Raw genomic sequence first — 16,631 nt, 5'->3', positions numbered from 1 at the left:
AATCATCTCGTGGAAGCTTCTGTATCAGACAAGTTCAGCTAATTCTTGAAAGGAGATACTGAATGTGGTCTGAGTAAAGCCAAGGAGACTGAGTCTGTTTGAGTGATGTCCAGCACTTCAGTTTTGGAGGTGACCACAAGGAGTTTCATCTGTGGTCTCATCATTGCCTGTCCAGCACTTCAGTTTTGGAGGTGACCACAAGGAGTTTCATCTGTGGTCTCATCACTGCCTGTCAGAGTGCTAACCTTGTGACCTTCTGGAGGTCAATAGCAACTCATATATTCATGGAATCTCATGACATTGGCCTTAGGCCCTCAGCAGACACAGACTCCTTAATGTTGTACCTAAATACCCTATTTCCTACTCACCTGACTACATTAGTCCTGAATCACTTGAGGTTCCTACATGCCCTCATCTCTGAAGGAGGCTTATTCCATAGTTTAAGTATTGTTTATGTAATGTACCTGCCCTGAAGTGTCTCTAGGGTGTGGTGAAGGGGCTCTCACCCTGGGTAAGAACTGCTGGGGGCATAATCAGCAGATGCCAATCGGATGGTACTGCAGTACCAGCATTCGGTTTCTAAGTGCCAGTACTGCATTTGTGGTCAGGGAGCATTTGGTTTCCAAATGCCAGTACTGCATTTGTGGTCAGGGAGCATTCGGTTTATAAATGCCAGTACTGCATTTGTGGTCAGGGCTGAAGCACTTCAGCTTTTCATGTGTGGTTAAAATAATACGCCTCAAGTTAGAGTTAAAGAGGATGCCAGATTGGGAGCTGCAGGGTGCACTACAATACCCAGCTACGGCTTTTGTTGTTGAGTGACATGACTTCACAGACTTTATAATACACTGATAAGGTTTGTTACTTTTATAAAATTCAAGACCCAGTATTGTTTTCCATAATTCATCTTTAGAGGCTTTGTATGCCATACAAATGTTACTCCTAATAAATCTGTACTTAAGACTATACAAGCCCAGTGCTTGTAATACTTTCTGTGATCTATTGCTGATATTTGTCCAGTAAATTTTCTTTATACTATTTCTAGTAAATTTATTTAGCTCAGTGTATATGAACAGAACAAAAAGTTTTATTACAGTGTGCTGCTTAGAAAGGTTTTAAACAAGTTGCATATGGCTGTCCCATTTCTAGTACTCATTAAGTGCCTTACCGTACATGCTCGGAACATATAAGTTTCATGTAAAGTTGCTTGAGCACGTCCACTTGAGTTGTCATGTGATCATATTTTGTTGCTCCCTTGCTTGTAGAACAAGGTTTTATATACTTGTTTATTAACAAGATTTGAGTGGTTCAGGGTTGGTCCATTTTGGAGAATGAGTGAGAAAGAAGTTACATCATCTTTTGGAGACCTGCTCTTTCTTCGAGCTGCAGTGACCTTGGAGTCGCAATAATAAGGTAAGTGGGGGGGGGAGTAGGAGGAGCAGGACGCCTTGTTAACCTACAAAATAAATGTTTTTTGTCACAGTTACTTGTAAGTTGAGTCACCTGAGTAACTACATAACAAGAATATCTTTGTTTGTGAGCCGTTACGACCAGGTAAGTTCAACGTGAGAGTGTATAAACCAGGTGTATGTAGTGAATCCAATTTAAATAACAACCCAACCAAGTTCATAGTTCTAGCTTTGGTTCGCATTACATTTTCCTTAAAGGATAAACTTTTGTGAACTGTCACTCCAAGATCCTTCATTTGAGTTACCCTCACTACGATGGTGTTTTTCCACTGTTATTTGTTGCTCCATCTTTTTTCATCTGGAGATTATTACTTTAAAGTTATTAACACTAAATGAGAGAATGAAGTTATCCAGTGTCTGATTTTAAAATCAGTGCTTGTATAATATTTGTGTTGTGAAAAAAATATATTTTATATTTGCCAGCATGCTTAGAAATCCAATAGTTATATTTTGCTGGGAAGGTAGAAAATATAAAATTGAATAGACCTGGCCCTATATAACAGCTCTACTAGTACATATTCCCTTTGCTGCATTCCTTTCAACCAGCTCTTTATTCATTTACCCACATGGTTTGCCACCATTAATTATCAAATTATCAATAATACCAGCACGTGGCCATAGCTAAACCAAAACAAGCCACTATTGTTGGTTTACCATTATCTACAGCTTTACTGGCTACTCCATAAAAGTCTGCAAGGCTTGTGACGGTCGAACTACTATGAATGAATTCATGCTGAGAAATAACCAACAGTTTGCTGCATTTCTTATCCATTTTTGACAGTTCTACTCATGACTGACCTTGAGCATAGCTGAACTGATTAGCCACATAGGGTGACTTATGGGTAGGGGTGTGTTTCAGAATTTATTTTTTCCTATTTTTTTCTAAAATAAATAAATAAATAAATTGTCAAAAATGTGCCTGTAACAGAGTGACATCCATGGAGGAGGTGCTGGCTTTCTAGTAGTCACGATATGATAGCAAGGGTTAAAAAAAAACTTGGCAAATTGATTAGCCAGGTGCAATGCAGCTGCCCATTCTGTTCACAGAACTTTTTACTTATTGCTGTCAATTGGCAGTTACTAGAAAGTCTGTACATATTAGACATTAAAACGATATGAGTAGCAGCTTTGGATGATAGCATTACAGCAACAAATGACAAGTATGAGGTATGTTTTTTTACATGCTGGCAAGCAACCAGATAAAAATATTAGACACATTTGAAAGGCAAACTGGCCAATTACTCTATTTGCCCTGCAAATGTCTTCACTGCTAATGGCCACTGATTTCACAATGTTCCTATTCCCTTTGGCTGTCTCTGATTTTGAAGAACACTTCTGGCACTCCTAAAATGTTGATTTTCTAGTAAATGACTGAGGATTATAATATTTCAATAATGACAAAGTTTTGTACTGTATATTGTTCAGAAAATTCAATCTGATAAAAAAAAACTGCTGTTTATTAACATTTTAAATAAATTAGAGTAATAATGACATTGAAACTGAATCCTGGTACTGTACTGCTATCTGATTGGCATCTTCTAATTATTCCTTCTGACGCCTTTCGCTTCCTGTATCTGTGTGGGTTTGTCTATGTCCTCTGGTTTCCTCCAACACTCCAAAGAATTTGCCTATTGGTAAGTCAGCAGAGAGTGTGTGTGTGTGTGTGTGTGTGTGTGTGTGTGTGTGTGTGTGTGTGTGCACGCGCATGTGTCTGCGTGCACATGCATGTATGTGCTTGTGTGTGTGTGTGTGTGTGTGTGTGTGTGTGTGTGTGTGTGTGTGTGTGTGTGTGTGTTTATGTGTGCATATGTGTGTGTGTGAATGTATATCTTGTGAAAGATCTGGCTTGTCATGGTAAGTGTCAGTATGTGCCAGATGTTACAGTTTCATATTGCTTATAGCTCAAATATTCATGCTGATGCAAAGCCTGTTATTCTATTACCTTTACTTTGACTGACAGTAATACTTAAAAAGTGTCCATGATTTTGGACCTACCCCATTGTTTTAGCCTTCATGTCTGAATCTTCAGGAAGTAATCAAACCTTGGTGTGCACTGAATGTGATTGTAGCCTATGTGAGAGCTGTGGACAGTGTGTTAATTATTCCTTTAACTTTCTTTACAGGCCTCAGAAGTGTGCACAGAAGGTTACTATTAGCTGTCAAATGTCAATGAACTGCTTAGGAGCAACAAGTTAGAATACATTACTATGGATGTCATTTTTTTCACTTTCCTGATCATTCAGACATCAGATACACATATAGGAGATTATTTTTGGGGGATGGAATAAGGAGGCATGTAGTCAGATGTGTTTCACAGCAACAGGTTGAAATATGTGGGATCATGTTGATAGATCAAATGCATTTACATTTAATGTCCTTTGGTTGAAAATAATGTGCCAAAAACCACTTTCAGCAATTTTCACAAAATGTCTTTTTTGCAGGGGTCAAGCCCCCCTTTACCCACCATGTGAGGGGTATGTGAAACCTTCGACCCTCCAAATTATATATATCAACTCACAGGATGCACAACAATGAAGAAAAGTGCTACCCCAAGTGTTTTCAGCAATTTACATTCCACCAAAGGGCATTCAGACTAAAACACCTTCAGTAATGGGACTGCATCACAAAATATGTACCGTGTTCTGTTTGTTCTTTTAAATATGTCCCAGTCTGTCACCAGAGTGGTACATAGACGGTGTATATATTTTTGGTGGCAGGGGTGAGGAGGCATGCTGTATATATGTCTGGCAGCAGCTACTTGAAATATATGACTGTGGCCACTTGTGGCTTCACATTTATTGCAGTCTAACACCAGATGGATAACAGAAGGTGACTTTCTTTTTTTGAAGGGATAGGAAGATGGGCACTACTCTAAGATGGGATTTATGAATCTTCACGAGCATCTGTTGTCTTTTAAGTTTATTGTGTCAGACACAGGTTAAAAAGATAAGCCTGAATTTATTTCCTTGCTCATATTACATAATTTGTAGTGTTTAAAGCACTTCACTGCAGTAAAGACCAACCATATATAGATGTAATTTAATTTAAAGAATAAAACAATGAAAATAACCAGCAAAAATTATCCTAAATAAAATAAACAGAATTTTAACAATAGAGAAGTGAAACTACTAATGCTTTATAAGAAAATGTAAACACTTTCATCTGTGTATATCATGCAAAGCTCCTCAGGCATGAATTTCTAACCCAATTGTGCCTCTTACCCTCTTCGTACAAGAAATCTGGACAAAACCTAAATAATGGGGGGAACAAAGACTAAAAAATAGGGACAGATTTTAAATGTTGCTCTAAGAAACTTAGAAAGTTACTAGAATAACAGGATTTGTGTTAGCAAGCATTTTCTACAGGATATGAAATCTGAAAAATACACATTTTATGAGTCACAGACCAAAAATATGAAGCATAAATCTGGGCATTTGAGAGGTATGAACCCAATATATGCAAAATTGATAGTTTCTGTTTCTGGGTCTGCAAAACATATTTTTGATAATCAATGGCTCCTCAAGTACAAGGAATAAGTGTGGCAAACCAAATTAAATGCTTTAAAACCACCAGGGTTAAATGAGGGCTTAAACACGTTAAGTTAAAGAGCATTTTGTGAAGATCTCTTTTCATTAGTATTTTTAAAAGATGTGACAGTTTTAATAACTTGACCCTTCATTCATTTATTTTTTTTTACATATTTTTTAAAAGTAATGAGCCTTTTGATTGGCACCTGTTTGATTTTACTATAAATGTTGTTCTCACTGGGTCTGAAGTTCATTCATAGCCCTCAACCTTCCATCCCCAAAAAGTGGAACACTACCTCTCATAAAGTGGAACAAACTGGCAAAACGTGGAACACTACCTCTCATAATGTGGAAGAAATGGACAAAACTTAGAACACTTTCTAGCTGCTTACTAACAACTTCAACTAGGAAGCTCACAGGATGGTTAAATGTATTACTTTATACTTACAAAATGTTCTTTAGATAAATTAACATGATTCAGTATTAATTTAGCATTATTTATCATTTATATTGATTAAAACATTTCTTAACAAAGAATGTGTGACAAACCCTATCTGTGTAAAACAGCAAGGCACATGAACGTATTAAGACTCAAAGAATGTTCCTCATAGTGAAGTACACTTATCGGTATGAGTTCATGTCTGAAGAAATCTGCATGATCAATAGATGAAACCACTTACATTTTGTAATAAAACATCTGCTGCCCACTTGTGTGCTGTAATGATTATTTGTTTCTGTAATTTAAAAATACATAGTCACTTAGGATCTCTTCTTCATCACAGCATTCCCTTAGTAGTTTGCTTGCTATTTCCCTTTAACTAAAAACTCCACTCTGACCACCCTTTGATTGAGGTCAACTAGACCCAGCATCACCCACTGAAACAATCGGGAAGTTTAAACTAGTACCTGCAGTTTCCCTTTAACCAAAAACTCTACACTGGCCACGCTTTGAGTGAGGTCGCCTAAACCCAGCATCACTCATTGAAATAATCGGGAAGTTTAATCTAGTGCCTGCAGTTTTCCTTTAACTAAAAATTCACGCTGACCTCCCTTTTATTGAGGTCTCCTAGACCCAGTATCGCCCACTGCAAAAATTGGGAAGTTTATACTAGTGCCTGCAGTGTATGTACCTTTGTAGTATACAGCAGCATTTCAATCATTTACTTTTTATTTTATGTTATCATTGTTAAATGGCAAGCAGACAGCTAGGCCTTCCCTTTAGGTGTCATAGCCCTTCTAGCAATCCCAACTAGTGCCTTTTCCCTAAAGTGTTTCATCCTTTTTCTTTTTAAAAAGAAGGAAACATAGTAATAGAAACAAAATATCTGTCTGTAGCACAAAGCCATTTTTGTAAGCAAACTCCTCTCTGCACTGTTAACAATGGAGCTAAACTTCATATAGCAAAGTAATTGATGCTGGAAACTGACCTTGGCAAAGTTAGAAACTGGTCTGATAGACTGTTTCCTTTGAGAGAGTGTGATTTCTTTCTCATGGGTCACAAACTGTATCCACAGGCATCACTCTTACAGTTCCTCTTTTCTTCTCCATTTTAACTCTATACCCCCAACTATAATGTTCTAGCCCCCCCCCACTTCCCACTGCGAGCAAGGTAATCAGTCCCTAGTGTGCCTAGTGCAACAGTCCCTACTATTTTTTACTATCTAATGCTGAAGTAGTGCCTCTCCCCCCTTGGTATCCCGTCCGAGGTGTCATAACCCTGGAACATTTGCGGCATTATTTTTAAATGTGTAGTCACTTAGGATCTCCTCTCCATCACAGTGTTCCCTTAGCAGTGTGCTTGCCATTTCCCTTTAACTAAAAACTGGGTTGAGGTCACATCGACCCAACATTGCCCACTGAAACAATCGGGAAGTTTAAACTAATGCCTGCAGTGTATGTATCTTTGAAGCATACAGCAGCATTTCAGTAATTTCCTTTTTATTTTATGTTATCTTTGTTAAATGACATGCACACAGCTAGGGCTTCCCTTTAGGTGTCGTAGCCCCTCTAGCAATCCCAATTAGTACCTTTCCCCTAAATTGTTTCATCCTTTTTCTTTTTAAAAAGAAGAAAACATAATAATAGAAACAAAATATCTGTCTGTAGCACAAAACCATTTTTTGTAAGCAAGCTCCACCCCACACTGTTAACAATCGCACTAAATTTCATATAACAAAGTAATTGGTGCTGGATAACTGACCGTGGCAGAGTTAGAAACTGGTCTGATATATTGTTTTGTTTGAGAGAGTATGATTTCTGCCTCATGGGTCAACCCGCTCCATTTGTGCTCACTTTGCTTGGGCTCACTCTACTCGCCTACCTTACCCCCATTCCCATCCACCACCACTTTCCTTAGATTTATTCTTAACTAGCCACACCCTCAACCCATCTCATCCAGTCAGTACAACTCATCAATCAAAGCTTACTTTCTAACCACCACATTACATCAATTAAGAGTGTGAGGCTACCAGCCCAGCTAGCTGGAATGATATAAATAATTATATGTCATTTGTGAATATTAATATGATTCATATGCTTGTCTTACAAATGTAAGAAAACTATATGTTATGTGGATATTAAACTACTGGTACAGAATTGTATGTTGAACTGTATGTTATGTACTGAGCTTCAAGAATATAACCACAGTGTACCCTGCTGGAAAAGAGCAGACATGTGCATAAACTATATGCCTATGCAAATGTATGTTTTGATGGTAAAGGCTGGAACATACAAAGTTAACTCGCAGAGCCTGAAGAAAAGCAAAGAGTTTTATGATTGTGTTTATCTCAGCAAGAAGAAAGGATGTCTACAGCTAGAAGATCTTTCTGTTGTCTGGAAAAAGAAATATTTACAGGTTTCAAATGTAAAAGTGTTTAACTGTTTTACTACTTCCAGTTCTAAGCAAACTTCTGAGAGATAAGTATTTTTGACACAGAAGTGCTAAATTTTAAGTTTCTGTTAGCCTGGGAACTGAAGGCAGAGGTGACAAAGAGTGATGTCATCCAGTTGACCCAGCAGTAATGTGTTATTAATTTAAATACTATCTTTCAGAGAAAGTCTATGCATTTTGTATCTTGTCTTGGAACTAGAAACATGCACTCATCATCAGCACTACATTTGCATTTGCCTTGCTCTGTAAGTAAGATTTAGGCATAGTATTTCTTTAGAGATAGATCGGAAATTAGTAGGATTAGTTTAGATGTTTTCTGTATTTATGTGAGACTGCTCTGCAATGTTGTTTTAAAATATTTCCTGTGATTCTGAACTCTGCTGTCACTGTGCTGAGTTATTGAGTATTGTCTTGTTCTTTTATTATTTATTATTAAATATATTTAAAACTTTTAATTGTGCTGGTTTGTTTAGAGATATTTAAGCTGTTAGAGTACTTGCATATGTATTTGGTGGCACTGTATAGGCCACTCTAATAGTCTTAAAAGTCTTGGTCATGCTTACCATTTGTATAATAGTAACATTGCACATTAGAATTGGTCACCCTTTGTAAGGGCCTTATAGTAGCTGATAAGTAGTAGTTGGTGACAGCTGGTACTACCTTATAGTCTGGGCAGAAGGGGGCATAGCTAGTGAACCTGTGCCAGCCTTCCCCAGGAGGAGTGTCTGTGTGTTTGTATATAAATCAAATCTCAAAGTGTGTGTGTGTGTGTGTGTGTGTGTGTGTGTGTGTGTGTGTGTGTGTGTGTGTGTGTGTGTGTGTGTGTCTGTGAGCTACTTGAGCAGGTTGAGATCTTAACCCTATAGGGCAGTCTTATTGGGGATCTGGAGAAAGAGGGAGAAACCAGCCGCAGACTGACTGTGATCTCTGTGTGCTCTTGAGGGAAATTGTACTTTACTGTGTGTGTAATTGTCATCCTCCCAATGTGCACGTCCCTTCACTGGTGCTTATGGTGAGGATTGAGGCTCCTTGGTTACTGGGCCAGTATAGGGGTGTCACAAAGGGCACTTAATATTATTCAGCATCTCATCTGTTTACACAAATAGCAATAAAGTAACTTTGCAACGTAACCATATAGATTAAACAAGTCTACAATAATGACTATCTTCCACTCTCAGACCCCCCTCATCAGAATGCTACTGACATAAATTGCTACTCTTACATTTCTAATGTTACTGACGAACATCTCCTCCTACCACTCCACCATTAAACAACCAATCTCACCCCACACTACCTCCGTCCACATTCCTCTGAAACTCAAACTTACAAACATCACGATATCACCATCCATCTTCAATACATCTATATATTACTTCATTCACATTCTCCACTCCCTAACTCCAGTATCCCAACTCCTTCCCAAAAATATGATAGGCACATACTTAAATTCTTAAAAACACTAGTTAGTATTGCCTCCGAACTAGCTCTTAGTGGAGACAGTCATCCTAATCCTGGTCCAAATTCCAAACTATACAGTACAGCTGCCACAAATTGCATCCTAACACAATCCTCAACAATCCCCACTAGGATCAAACCTGATCTCCTAATCCTAAATAATAGTATTAGAAGTATCTTTAATAAAATTCATGAACTACATGCCAGCATAGTACTATACTCCCCTGACATAGTCCTGCTTACCGAAACATGGCTTAAACCTAGCCTTCCCAAACCCAGGACCCCGTACACTATAGTCAGAGCAATGTACCAACATGTGCACCATTTGTGCTGTTGTTTCTCCATCTAGGGTACACTATCCTACATCTTGACAGATCAGGTATAAAGGGTGGCGTTGTTGCCTTTCTATATAAAAATCACCTAACCCTAGAAGCCTCAAATCAAAACATTCCAACTTTCAACAATGCAGAGTATTACTTACCAAGCTTACACTGACAAAAAATAAACATATAAACTTCATTTGAACCTACATCCCACCCAGCAACAATACCCACACATTAGAGAACATATTAAATTGGTCTGGAAAAAATCTCTACCTCATGAAACTATTATCATGGGTGACTTTAATATTGATTGGACAAAATGTAGTTTTCAAAATCCCACTTATCACATCAATCTGTATAGTTTCACCCAGCTCATACAACCCCCCTACCAGGATCAATAAATCATCTAATAAACAATCCATACTCGACTGGATCTTAACAAACAAATCAGTCCACATCTGTCACTCTGGTTATCTTCCAGACTGCCTGAGAGACCATCTCCCAACCTATATAATCAGACAAAGAACTAACTCAAAGAAACAAACTACTTACCAACAAATAAGGAATACAAAGCAATTTAACCCCAATAACATCATAAGCTCCCTAAATCACTCCAACTGACTACCACTTAAGCATCCGCCCCTGGAAGATGCTATCCATCACTTTTATAACACCTTCCTTTCTATCCTTAACAGTCAAGCACCTGCCAGGACCATAAGAGTCAAATCCAATTATGCTCCATGGCAAAAAAAAGAAACTAGGTCTATATAGATAATAAGCGATAAAGCCTGGGAGAAATGGTGCAAAACTAAATCCAGTGTCATTAAACAAAACTGCCTTGAGCTTAGAAAATAAAGCAATGAAACAAATTTACCAAGACAATATAAATTACTACACCTGGGTGGCCGCGGTGTTGCAGCGGTTAGTGTTGCCACCTCACAGCAAGAGGTTCTCTGGTTTGATCCTTGGCTGGGGTGCCTTCTGTGCGGAGTCTGCATGTCCTGTCTGTGGTCGCGTGGTTTTCTTCCGGGTGCTCTGGTTTCCTCCCACATCCCAAAGACATGCTGTAGGTGGATTAGACACTGTAAAATTGCCCCTAGGCATGAGTGCATACATGTGTGTGCCTTCTGTGGAAGGTTGGGTGCTGGGCTGGCAACTCGATATCGTAAAACTCCACTGCCAATCATGAGCGGACAGGTGATCCACTGTGGTGACCCCTAACTGGGAAAAAGCTGAAAGAAGAAGAAGAATATAAATTACTACACTTACATTCAAACTAAACACCAAAAGAACCGTCAAAAATTCTGGTCAGCAATTAACAATCTACTCCAACCAGGAAAAGCTAGCACGCTCCATCCCACTGCCCCTAATAATGCACAAAATGTTGCTACCCAATTCAATAAATATGTTACCGAAAACATATTAGCCTTATCTAGAAAACGGTCACTATCTCCAACACTACTGCTCTGTTATCTTTCACTAGCACAATAAAGCATCATAGAAACAATCACAAGTGTGTTTCTTCTATGTTCTTAGACCTACCTAAAGCCTTTGACATAGTATCACACAACAAACTCCTAGCCACCCTTATTAAATTAAAATTTTCCCAGTCTACTCTCGCTTGGCTCCAAGACTATCTGACTGGACGCCAGCAAGCAGTATGTTGGCAAGAAGATCTATCACCCCTTCTTCCTGTGACCATAGGTGTTCTGCAGGGCTCCATACTAGGTCCCCTACTATTCTCATTATTCATGAACAACCTCCATACCTCAGTCCCACACACATCTGTTATTCAGTATGCCAGTGCCTCCACAGCAATATGTGCTGCCCCCACCATACAAGAACTATGATCACTTACACAAGAGTCCTTTCTAGCAGTCAAAACATGGCTTACCAACTCTCACCTTATCCTGAACCCCAACAAAACCAAACGTATGCTGTTCCACCCATCTAAAACTACTGCCCCCTTCTCCTCTTTCAATATTGAATCTACAAATAGGACCATCATCACTCCCACCGTTCAATAGGACCATCATCACTCCCACTGTTCATTAGGGCCATCATCACTCCCACCATTCAATAGGACCATCATCACTCCCGCTGTTCATTAGGGTCATCATCACTCCCACTGTTCAATAGGACCATCATCACTCCCACTGCTCATTAGAACCATCATCACTCCCACTGTTCATTAGGGCCATCATCACTCCCACCATTCAATAGGACCATCATCACGTCCACTGTTCATTAGGACTATCATCAGTCCCACTGCTCATACTAAGCTACTAGGGGTTGAAATAGACAGTAACGTGAGATTCGACATCCACATACCACAGACCATAAAAGCGTGCAGAAAAAAACTAGGTACACTGTACAGGAACAAACTTTACCTCACACACAACACAAAAGCTATGATAGCTCAAACCCATTTGATCTCAACTCTGCTGTATGTGGCACCCATACTCACCAACCTGAAAAAATTTGACCTTGAAAACCTTGAGACATGCTATAACAAAATTACTAGGTTTGCCACCAACTCAAAATCTAGGTCACATGACTGTACAGCTCTCAAGCAGCTCAACTGGCTTGAGTTTCCGCAACTCCTGCTTTATTACCAACTAACCATGACCCAGAAAATTCTTTATCAGAAAGAAAACGCACCTGCCCTGCAAAACCTACTACAGCCATACTCCAGTACCAGAACTTTACGATGCAATAACAAATTCCTGATAAATGTTTCCATGCCAACAATCAGGCTGCAGAATCCCTCTTCTCTAACTATATAGCTAAAATTTGGAATGCATTACCTCCCAACATAACATCCACCACAACCTCAGCACACTTCAAACTAATACTAAAAACGCACCTATCCAAAAAATGGCTATGTCTTTGTTCCTTCTACTGCTTGTATAATGATTAAGTCTTGTTATCAGTACATTTTAATACAAACAATATCTAATTCTGTGTTAACTATACCTGCACATTACACTTGTATATTTTTCGACTAAGTACAACTGTGTATGTAATATATTGTGTTTGAATCATTGTTAAATTTGTACGATTTACTTGGAGCTTTTCTCTCCTGCCTCCGCTGAAAAAGGACTTGTATCCACTCAGACTTTCCTGGTAAGCAAATGTAAAATAATAATACTAAATAATTTAGTTTGGTAGTTAGAGCAGTGGATTAATGCTATATGCTGTTAATGAGCTCCTTCTTGTAGTCCAGTGCTCGATTTGCCCAGCATCTCTTTACTGTGCGACTCCAAGCCAGTCACTTCACTAGACAGTGCTAATACAGTTGCAGAGAAAACATTAAACCGCACTAGTTGTGGGTCCCATGTTAATTAGAACTCCTGTGCCATTATTAAGTTTAATTGCTATGGGGAAAGGTCAAAGATGGAGCGTGAGGGACTAGAAATTTATGTAGATAAAGACATTCTGTCCCCCATAACAATCTGGCAAACCTTACTTCTGGAGTCAGAGGACTAAGCTTCTTCTGTTGTGGTGAAAGATGGCCATTTCTACCTTTAGTGCAGTTACAGAGAAAGCATCTGACAATAGCAAAAATCTAGAAATGACTTACATTATTCCAATATTTCTACGCCTTTCATCTTCTGTGCTAATGGCTCACAGCAACTTGTGATCATGGAGTTTAGGTGGAAACTCTCATGAGTCTCCTGTACTAATGCATCACAGCACCTTCTGATCACCGACTGTTGGTGGAAACTCTCATCATGAGTCTCCTGTACTAACGTGTCACAGCACCTTCTGTTCACCAGCTGTTGGTGGAAACTCTCATGAGTCTCCTGTACTAATCTGTCACAGCACCTTCTGTTCACCGACTGTTGGTGGAAACTCTCATGAGTCTCCTGTACTAATCTGCCGCAGCACCTTATGGATCACTGACTGTTGGTAGAAACTAAAAACAATCTGAGATTCCAGTAAAAACACCAACAAAGAAAAATAAGAAACTGGAAGTGAGCTGAAAAACAAAGGAAGAATTCTAACGTAGACAACTTTTAATTTCCCGCTTTTGTCCAAGACTTCATCAGAATACACATTATTGCAAGAAACAAGTTTAAATAACAACTCTCAGCCAATAAAAAAACACAGTCAATTATGTTAAACAACCACCATCAGTTATTTAAAAGCTATACTCATTTTAAAAAAACATATTTACATATTACTTGTACAAATACACTCTATGATGTTTTAAAAAACATTTAATATTAACAACATCATTCAATCCGGGCTCTATCTGAATTAAATTTGATTTGCCAAAAGGCTTCTTTTTCTATTTTAGAACAGGGTGTCAGTGAATTGAGTGGTGGAGATTTCAAGACTGAGTTAGAGCAATAATGTTCGGCTCAGTTCCAGTTTCTTATTTTTCTTTGTTGGTAGAAACTCTCATGAGGCAGCTGCATAGCGTTTATACCTTAACTGGGTATTATATGAAGAGACATATGTTAGCAGACAAAATTACCAGGAATGGATGTGTGTGGAGGTGTTTGAGTTACCTATATATTTTTTTGGTTGTGATGTGGAGAGGCAGATATATTAGCTAGCCGATTTACCTGAAAGGGATGTGGAAAGGCAGCTTATTTATCTGGCTAATTTACCAGGAATGGATGTACAAAGGCAGCTTGTGACTGGCATGTTCAAAGGTAGCTCTGATTATTTCCCTAGTTTAGGTGGATGGGATATGTATTAAGGCAGGTGACTTAGCTGACTCATTTCCTTGCATAAGGAGGGTGGGAGCTGCAAAGATCAACGTGTGTATATCCAGATTGGGGGGGGGGGCACTGAGCTCTTATGCTCTTGAAATTCTTGCAGACTGATCATATGCAGGAGTCAAATAACATGCAGTTAGTAGCAAATATTCACATCAATTTAAACTTTCATTAACATAAATTTAGTACCAGTCAATTTTTACCTTACATTACATAATTCTGATGGTAGACGGTGACAATATGCTTATGTAGTCTACATTTTCCATATTTTACCTCCCCTCCATCCTTAATTTTCCATTACCCTTTTTGCACTTGTCTGATGCCTTCTGAAATACCTCTGTGGATTTCTTCTCTACTACCCATGCTGATAGTCCATTTCATTGGTCAATAACCACTCTGTCTGTGAACAGGTATTTTCAGAGATCCATAGAGTAGTTAGTCCCTACAGCCCTTTGTCCTCACTCTTCAGGATGACCTTTCACATCTCCATCACATGACTGTGTGCACCAGTATCATGTCTCCCTCTGTCTCGTCAGGTCTCAAGGGAAAAGAGCTGTAGCTCCCTAGCATGTGATGATGCTTCTTTTCTCAGATTCCACAGATTGTTTTCTGGTAAGTTTCCTCTGAATTCCATCAAGCTGCCTGGTGTTCTTTTCCTTATATGGCCTCAAGAGGCACCCTATTGAACTCTTGAAACTCACTTTGCTGAGTCTTGAGGTAACAAAAAAGATATGAAATCCAAGAGAAGAAGCATATTGAACATTTCTTTTTCCTTTTAAACATGCATTTTTTTGCTGGAGGCAAGCTATCCTGCATTCCTTGATGGGGGCACAAGCCCCCGTACACTCACTGAACTCCAAGATCAGCATATACATCAGACAAAAAAAAGTAACCTTAGCTTTTAAGCATGCGGTTGTTCAATTCCTCAGTCTTGGTCTTACCACTAGGCACTCCAGGTTTCCCATTAGTCTCTGTGTTGGCTAGACTCAAAGGTAGACTATGTCTATCAGTACTTCTCCATCAGGTTTACCTGTAGCCCTGCCATAAAACTAGGTTAGGCTTGACTGACACCTCCCTTTGTCTGAGAACCATGCTAGTTGCTGTCCTGGAGATCATTGTCCTCTGGAAATGCTGCCAGCCTTCCTGAAAATTCTCTCCTGGACTTTCCGTGCCACTGTTGTTAAGCCAACAGGTGTGTAGTTCTGTAGACGTTTTTCTGCTCTCCTCATTTTATAGGTATACCAAAATGTATGTTCTTCATTCCTCTGGCACTTCTGCACTAGCCAGTGATCTGCTGAAGGTCTCCTTCAAGGGTCGAACAAAACATTGACCAGTTTTCTGAGGACTCTGAGAGGCAGCCCATTTGCCCCCTGTGTTGTTTAGCCCTCCTCTCTATTTTTCTGCCTATTCACTATTCTCCATACTCTACTCAACCATGCTGTGAACATGGCATCCTGGTCTGTCTTTCCCATGTGAAGACAGAAGCAAAGCATTCATTTGGTACATTTATTGAAGCAAAGCATTCATTTGGTACATTTATTGAAGCAGAGCATTCATTTGGTACATTTATTGAAGCAGAGCATTCATTTGGTACATTTATTGAAGCAAAACATTCATTTGGTACATTTATTGAAGCAGAGCATTCATTTGGTACATTTACTGAAGCAGAGCATTCATTTGGTACATTTATTGAAGCAAAGCATTCATTTGGTACATTTATTGAAGCAGAGCATTCATTTGGTACATTTATTTTTTCCTGGCTGCCTGTGATTTCCTACCAATCCCTGCTCAGTCATGCCAGTTCTGACTCCTCCTTTCCATCTTTCTGTTACTTACCTAAAGAATCCTTCTTGATCCCTTCTGCTAATTCTCTTTCAACTTTAGCCTTTACTGCCCTTAGCATCGTTTTGCTAACCTCCTCATATTGGGCCTGTTCTACCTCCCTACCCCCTCCTTTCCACCTGGTTGTTAAGTCATGTCCTTTTCCCTAATTACTGGCCTCTGATTGTTAAGTAGCCACATTGGTCGTATCTTTTTTTGGATTTCTGCCTCATCTTGAAACCCTTGCCCCTAACCCTGACTATTCCATCTTTGCTTTGCTCATTGCACGATATACTGCAAAGCACTTAAACTGCATCAAAGTTAACTTTTTTAACATATTTGTTTATTTATCTGGTAAACCTGGTAAGCACAACCACTTCCTTTAAGAGTTTTATACAGGATCAGTGTATCTGGGT

Source organism: Protopterus annectens, chromosome 15.part0 (genome assembly GCF_019279795.1).
Source record: "Protopterus annectens isolate FY-2018-M chromosome 15.part0, PAN1.0, whole genome shotgun sequence".
NCBI classification, from domain to species: domain Eukaryota; kingdom Metazoa; phylum Chordata; order Ceratodontiformes; family Protopteridae; genus Protopterus; species Protopterus annectens.
Note: the sequence above shows the minus strand (reverse complement) of the source record.